Source organism: Prunus avium, chromosome 6, assembly GCF_965620075.1.
Source record: "Prunus avium chromosome 6, drPruAviu1.hap1.1, whole genome shotgun sequence".
NCBI lineage: Eukaryota > Viridiplantae > Streptophyta > Magnoliopsida > Rosales > Rosaceae > Prunus > Prunus avium.
In genome coordinates, this window is record NC_142289.1 from 23891538 (window position 1) to 23900269 (window position 8732).

At 35.7% G+C, this 8732-nt stretch overlaps 1 pseudogene; it reads right to left on the minus strand.

Annotated features, from left to right (window-relative positions):
* Positions 1–594: 594 nt before the first annotated feature.
* LOC110769780 (uncharacterized) lies at positions 595–4100 on the minus strand (annotated as a pseudogene).
* Between the last annotated feature and the right edge of the window lie 4632 nt (positions 4101–8732).

Genomic DNA, 8732 nt, shown 5'->3' on the forward strand with positions numbered 1-8732 from the left:
ACATTTTCAGCTTGTGCTGGTTGCTCTTCTACATCAGTGGCTGGTAGAGTATATGAAAAATTGGACCTCAAATTAAATTTTCTAACCTCATTTTCACCCTGTCCTCTCATTGTAGTTTTCCGCTGCCAATTATCTTGTTGTTTACCTCTTGGTTGTTTCTCTTTGTTATTCATCCTCTCATCACATATACGAACTCCCAAATTTCGACGTTCAGTTGCAATAACCAATGCTGCCTTGATTTGTTTTGATGTTCTCTTCACAACAATCTTAGAAGAGTTCACAGCACAAATACATAAATAAAATTAGTACCGAGTATTATTCACTTTGAAGAAAAGTATAAAAAATAAATAAAAAAGTCTCACCTCACCACCAGACATCTTGTGATATAATTGTCAAAAAACTTTGACAGCAACCAACCTAGAAAACAATAAATACATGATTTAGCTATGTAGTGACATATTATCCCTATATACTATCAACTAGCACTGAAATTTAAAAAATCACCACTCTTTAAAGAGAGGATGTTAAATACAGCAAGCGAAGACATATATTTAATATTATCCTTTCACATCCAATGTTAGACGATTTATTACACTACTCATCAAAAAACAATCCATCGACGTCCATTCGCACATATTGTTCATTCTCATCATCATCATTATAATCAAGTTTTGATACATCAAATGGGGTAGATGTGCCACTTTCCATCTCATCGAATATCTCCAAATCTTGAAATCCTTTGGGAGGTGCTTTCATGACAACATACCAACTAGATGTCTCATCCTCCCTAGAATAAAAAACTTGTTTAGCTTGTGATGCTAAAATGAAAAGATCCCTTTCAAACTGACTTTGTCCTTCGTGGAGGTTAACTAAGGTAAATCCATCATCTAGTTTGATGCCATTCACAATGCTTGCCCAATCACACTTGAATAAGGCAATATAAAATTCATGATATGACAAGACTATGACTTCTCTCAAAACCCCATAATAAGCTACTTTCCTTGTGATTGGTGTATGGTCTCTTGCACTAGATACACAAATAGTTGTTGCCTCAAGTGAAACACCGCTGTTTTGATGAGTTTCTCAGATTCTTTAGTGTGAAACTGAAGACCATTAATAATAAAACCAGAATATGAAATTGCATAGCGACTAGGCTCACGCGCAAGCCACTTTAAAGTATTTGACACATTGTGAACCATCTTCTCTGCCCTAATCTGTCCAAAATGTAAGCATGTTTTAGATTTAAGTATCAATTACATAAAATTCAAAATCCATTAATCATGATAAGATCTCTTAATACCTTAGCATCCAACCATGTGCTAAATGACTCCACGTGCTTTTTCTGTAATAAAGTTTCATTCTTTAATAGATGTCTATTTGAGTGCCTAAGTTCATCCAAATGCATCCTAACATAGTAAGTAATGTGTTAGGAATTTTTTGAAATGTCACTTCCATGCAAGGTTACAAATTAGTAAAAAGGTTACAAAACTTACTCTCTATATGGCTACACTTCTACCATATTGAACAACACTTGGCGATGAGCAATTTGTAACATCTCATTTGTAAGAATTATTTGTTTTCCTTGAGATATTGGACGCCCTTCCAGCAGTAAATCATTTTCAAACTCTTCATTGCGCGCCTTCCTGGAGCCTATATCATCAGCTTGCTTTATATACCTGCTACATAACAAAGCACACTCTTTAGCTAGGTAGCGTTCAGCTTCCGGTCGTGCACGATTCATAACATATCCTTTCAACACTTTCATATACCTAAAATACCAATGAGTTAGAATTGAAACAAATTTCATTTCAAGTTTAAAATGTATATTAATTTTGATAAATTGAAAACTACCTATCAAATGGATACATCCAACGATATTGAACCGGTCCACATAGACGAGCTTTCCGTCCTAGGTGGATTGTCAAATGCACCATTACATCAAAGAAAGAAGGAGGAAAGAACCTTTCTAACATGCACAACATCTGTACAATGTCTTCCTCCAATTTTTCTAGTTTGTTTCTATCTACAACTCTTTGGCATAACTCATTAAAGAATGCACACAACCGGAAAATTGCAGTCCTTGGACCTTTAGGTAAAAGGCCCCTCAATGCCACTGACAGCAATTGCTGCATTAGCATGTGATAATCATGGGACTTGTGACCAAAAATCTTACTATCTTCCAAGGAGATACAATTTCCAATATTTGAACCATAACCATCAAGTAGTTTTAAATTGGCAAGCCTCCAACAAAAAGTTTCCTTCTCTTTCTTTGATAGAGTGTGAGGTGCTGCAGATAGATAAAAACGCTTTCCTGTTTTTTTGGGGTGCAAATCTTTTCTAATCCCCATATTTTCCAAGTCTTTACAAGATTTGATGTCATCCTTAGATTTTCCCTTCGTAAGTAAAAGTGTTCCAATAATACTCTCACAAATATTCTTCTCTACATGCATGACATCCAAATTATGACGTAGAAGTAGATTCTGTAAATCAATAAGCAATATGGTGTTATAGTAGTCATTGCAATAGCTAACCTATGCCAAAAATAAGAAATTAAATAGAAACATTTTCAGCAAACTACTAATACTATAATTTATAACATACCTTCCAATATGGCAACTCAAAAAATATTGATTTCTTTTTCCATATAAGATCAGAAAAATTCGCATCTTTCATTTGATTCCTCTTCCTCTTCCTATTTTTTTCCTTCTTTTCCTTGGTTTCTTTTTTTTCCTTGTTGTCTTTTCTTTGTTTATTCTTTTTTCCATTCTTGTTCTTTTTCCCCCAATCAGTCATAATGCTATCAACTTCAAGATAAATTTCTTCACCTGTAGAAATCTTTGGTCTACTCCTATATCTTCATGATGTCCATTAAACCAACTCATTTTCTTGCGATATGGATGATTCGGAGCAAGAAATCTTCTATGACCCATGTATGAAAATTTATGACTATGTGTCAACCAATCAGCACATGTGTCTTTACGACAAACTGGACATGCAAACCTTCCTTTGGTAGACCATCCGCATAGGTTTCCATAAGCTGGAAAGTCATTTACTGTCCACATCAAAACAGCTTTTAGGTTGAACGTCTCCTTACTAAATGCATCATACACCTTCACCCCATTATTCCATAGATCTTTTAAATCATCTATAAGTGGTGCCAAATAAATGTCTATGTCATTACCTGGCTATTTTGGACCTGGGATTAGTAAAGTCAACATCAAACTCTCCTTAGACATGCATAACCAAGGAGGCAAATTATATATAACCAAGACAACTGGCCAGCAACTATATTTAGAACTAAGATCTTGAAAAGGGTTAAAACCATCAGTACAAAGGCCAAATCTAATATTTCGAGGGTCTAATCCAAAAGAAGGCCACTTCTTGTTTATCCTATCCCATGCCAAGGAATCAACGGGATGTCTCATCTTACCATCTTGACTTTTATGTGTTGAGTGCCACCTTAATTGTTCAACTGTCTCAGTTATTGCATACATCCTCCTCAATCGTGGTACTATTGGAAAGTAACGCAATACTTTTGCAGGGACTCCCTTTTCAATTTTAGAATTGCGTTGATTCACTTTCCATCTCAAAGAACCACATTTAGGACATTCCTCTACCATCTCAAGATCATTTCTAAATAGACAACAATCATTCACGCATGCATGTATCTTCTCATATCCAAGTTCAAATGCCTTATATATCTTTTTGGTTGTATATAATGAACCAGGAAGTGTGTTATTTTCTGGTAGCATATCAACAAAAATTTGAAGCATTTCATCAAAAGCATTATCTGTAAGACTAAGCATTTCATCAAAAGCATTATCTGTAAGACTATGTGTTGCTTTATACTTCAACAAAGCAACAACTGCTGACATCTTTGTATACTCAGTACAACCAAGAAACAAAGGAGTTTCAACTTCTCTAACAAAATTTTCAATTTCTGCCTCTTTACTTTCACAAGGGTACCTCTCAAATTCATCATTTTGGAAATAAAAGTCATGGTACAACCTATATGCCACAGGCATTTCCACATCTTCATATTGAACATTATTACTTGGACTTTCACTATGAAAAACCCAAGTGGTGTACGCAAGATCCATGCCTTTTATGACCAAGTGTTCATACACTAAATTAAAGTGGTAATGTTGTAGGTTTCTGCATTCCAAACAAGGGCATACTATAATATCTAAGTTTCCCACATGTCTTTATGCTACATTGACAAACTGACGTGCTCCCTTTCTGTATTCATCTGAAAATCTATAATAAAGTTTTATTTAATGAAAAAGATATAGTTAATAGTACTGGAAACCTAATACTCTTTCAAGTTATATATGGTCAACTTGTTAAATTGCAGCCATTCGTTATCCATCTGAGAAACAAATTACATCATATATGTCACTCCATTTATATGAAGAAGAAAAAAACTAAAATCAAATTAAGACAGAAAAATAATAGTGAGGAATTGAAACAGAAATCTTTGCAAGAGTAGTAGTATTGGAGTTTATAGTTGGTGCCCACTTCCTAGTTCATTCAATTTCAAACAATTTCTTTCATGGCTTCCTTCACCAGCTTCTTTGCCTTTCTCACCGTCTCTTCCTTCACTAGCTTCTTTGTCTTTCTTGGCTTCATTCTTACTAACCATTTTTCATCCGTGTTACAACCTTTTTTTTTTTTTTTTTTTTTTTTGTAATCATTCCCAAAACATGATTCCTTCCCCTGCTTTTTCATTTTTGTTACATAAAAAAAAAGTACAAAAAATATAAATAAATAAATAAAAAGTTGGAAAGCGAATTCCTTTTACAAGGAGGCATGGCTTGGTTAAAGTGGATCAGCACAAGGGGCAGAGAAATCTAAAAATATATATATTAGTTTATGTACACGTGATCATCATCAATATATATTATAAATAAATAAAAAAACAAACAACAACACTTTCTTCTTCTTCTTCTTCTTCTTCTTCTTCTTCCTCATCATCTTTATCGTCCACACTTCAAATTTGCACGATAGGAGCCTTTAGTTTTGCGCTATGAATCTCCTATCCCGGGTTTTCACGCACAGCTTCTTGGGGCTCATCACTTGAGCTTCCAAAAATCACTATCTTAGCTTCAGCAAAACTAGAGTCGTGATCTCCGCGTTTGCGTTTACTCGGTAGCTCCGAGGCCTCCTGTCGTTTTGGCATCTCTTTAGAATAAAAAGTTATCATCTTTGATCACTTTCATTTTCTGCCCGCAAAATCTCAAGCTGGTGTGGATGCTGCTCTTCCCTCTCTGTTTTATCCTTTTTCAGTCTTCTGTTGTCATGCTGATATTCATCAACCAATTTCTGCTCCGTTGTCAATTGAGCTTTTAGGAATTGCACCTCATGAGTTTTTGCAATGAGGCAATGCCCCACACTTACAATACATGCCGCACTCTGCACGTCCATTGCCACAACATCGCTCACTATGTGGTTGTCATCCCTCATTCCCAGTATGTGCAGATCCCTGGGAGTCACCAAACTCCTCGCAACTCTAATGGCAACATCGTTGTCAAGGAGTAACGAGTCATTGACGGTCACGGGTCCTCGTGAGGACACAAAATAGGGCGCCCAGACCGGTTCAAGTGGTTGCACCCTTGTCTGTATTGGTGGAGCTAAACTAAGATCCAGATAAGATTGGAAGGAATAAGACATTTTCTTTCTACTTTTCTTTTCTTTTTCTCTCCTTTCTCTTTCTTCCACTCCTTCCAATTTATGGACGTAGTTTTAGAGAAACCCTAGCAATTATAGCTTCAACCGTCTTCAACTTTGTCGCGACTTTCTATGGCGTCTTGTCTTCTCTCTCATTAATTGCGTCCGTTCAGAAAGGTTTGTCGCGACAAAATTGAAAACGCGGGAAATCAAAAAGAGAGAAAACAAGGAGGAAAAGAAAGCAGAGAGAAAAAAAAATCAAATTAAGACAAAAAAATAATAGTGAGGAATTGAAATAGAAACCTTTGCAAGAGTAGTAGTATTGGAGTTTATAGTTGGTGCCCACTTCCTAGTCCATTCAATTTCAAACAATTTCTTTCATGGCTTCCTTCACCAGCTTCTTTGCCTTTCTCACCGTCTCTTCCTTCACTAGCTTCTTTGTCTTTCTTGGCTTCATTCTTACTAACCATTTTTCATCCGTGTTACAACCTTTTTTTTTTCTTTTTTTTTTTGTAATCATTCCCAAAACATGATTCCTTCCCCTGCTTTTTCATTTTTGTTACATAAAAAAAAAAGTACAAAAAGTAAAAATAAAAAAAAAGTTGGAAAGCGAATTCCTTTTTCAAGGAGGCATGGCTTGGTTAAAGTGGATCAACACAAGGGGCAGAGAAATTTAAAATATATATATTAGTTTATGTACATGTGATCATCATCAATATATATTATAAATCTAAGAAATCCCACCATTAACTCTCTTTCATTGTTGGGGCCAAGTCCTTAACTTTTCATTATTATAGTTAATTGCGTCCGTTCAACCGTCTTCAACTTTGTCGTGACTTTCTATGGCGTTTTGTCTTGTCTCTCATTAATTGCGTCCGTTCAGAAAGGTTTGTCGCGATAAAATTGAAAATGCGGGAAATCAAAAAGAGAGAAAACAAGGAGGAAAAGAAAGCAGAGAGAAAAAAAAATCAAAAAGAATGAAGCCATGAAAGACAAAGAAGCTTCCTTCACCAGCTTCTTTGTCTTTCTCAACGTCTCTTCCTTCACTAGCTTCTTTGTCTTTCATGACTTCATTCTTACTAACCATTTTTCATCCTTGTTACAACCTTTTTTTTCTTTTTTTCTTTTTTTGTAATCATTCCCAAAACATGATTCCTTCCCTGCTTTTTCATTTTTGTTACATAAAAAAAAGTACAAAAAGTACAAATAAAAACAAAGTTGGAAATCGAATTCCTTTTTCAAGGAGGCATGGCTTGGTTAAAGTGGATCAGCACAAGGGGCAGAGAAATCTAAAAATATATATATTAGTTTATGTACACATGATCATCATCCTGATCTCTTGGACCACAGGGGTCGAAGAAATTGTGGTCACCTACCGTTGGATATTAATCCAATGGTTCAAAAAAGTTTCTTAAAAGGAGTGCAAGAGTGAGTGAACCGTTGAATTTACATCCAACGGTGAGTGACCACAAATCTCTTGGACCCCTGTGGTCCAAGAGATCGGGACTGTCAATATATATTATAAATCTAAGAAATCTCACCATTAACTCTCTTTCATTGTTGGGGCCAAGTCCTTAACTTTTCATTATTATAGTTAATTGCATCCGTTCAATCGTCTTCAACTTTGTCGCGACTTTCTATGGCGTCTTGTCTTCTCTCTCATTAATTGCGTCCGTTTAGAAAGCTTTGTGGCGACAAAATTGAAAATGCGGGAAATCAAAAAGAGAGAAAACAAGGAGGAAAAGAAAGCAGAGAGAAAAAAAAATCAAATTAAGACAGAAAAATAATAGTGAGGAATTGAAATAGAAACCTTTGCAAGAGTAGTAGTATTGGAGTTTATAGTTGGTGCCCACTTCCTAGTCCATTCAATTTCAAACAATTTCTTTCATGGCTTCCTTCACCAGCTTCTTTGCCTTTCTCACCGTCTCTTCCTTCACCAGCTTCTTTGTCTTTCATGGCTTCATTCTTACTAACCATTTTTCATCCTTGTTACAACCTTTTTTTTCTTTTTTGTGTAATCATTCCCAAAACATGATTCCTTCCCTTGCTTTTTCATTTTTGTTACATAAAAAAAAAAGTACAAAGAGTAAAAATAAAAAAAAGTTGGAAAGCAAATTCCTTTTTCAAGGAGGCATGGCTTGGTTAAAGTGGATCAGCACAAGGGATAGAGAAATCTAAAAATATATATATATTAGTTTATGTACACGTGATCATCATCAATATATATTATAAATCTAAGAAATCCCACCATTAACTCTCTTTCATTGTTGGGGCCAAGTCCTTAACTTTTCATTATTATAGTTAATTGCGTCCGTTCCCAATGTGATTGGGAATGGAGATCAACCCTTGTACCCTGGTTGCAGTAAGTACACGAAGTTGTCGGCTTTGGTGAAGTTATATAATTTGAAAGCAAAATATGGGATTAGTGATGTTTGTTTTACAGAATTATTGATACTTCAAGGAGGTTTGCTTCCAGAAGGAAATACACTACCTTCCTCTATGTACGAGGCAAAAAAGACTTTGTCTGCTTTAGGGATGAGTTATGAGAAAATCCACGCATGTCCCAATGACTGCATTTTGTATAGGAATGAGTATAAAGATTCAACTAATTGTCCAACTTGTGGTATCTCAAGGTGGAAGGAAAGCAAAGATGGGTTCTTGAAAGAGGGTGTGCCAGCGAAGGTGGTGTGGTATTTTCCTCCAATTCCAAGGTTTAAAAGGATGTTTCAATCACATAAGACAGCTAAGAGTTTGACTTGGCATGCTGCAAGAAAATCAATTGACAGTCATATGTCTCATCCAGCGGATTCCCCGTCTTGGAAACTTGTTGATGATAAATGGCCCGAGTATGGTAAAGAGCCAAGAAACTTGAGATTGGCTCTCTCATCTGATGGATTCAATCCCCACAGTTCTTTAAGTAGCAGATACAGTTGTTGGCCAGTTATCTTAGTTACATATAATCTCACACCATGGCTTTGCATGAAGCGGAAGTTCATGATGTTGACCTTATTGATTTCCGGTCCTAAACAGCCCGGAAATGATATAGACGTCTACTTAGAGCCTTT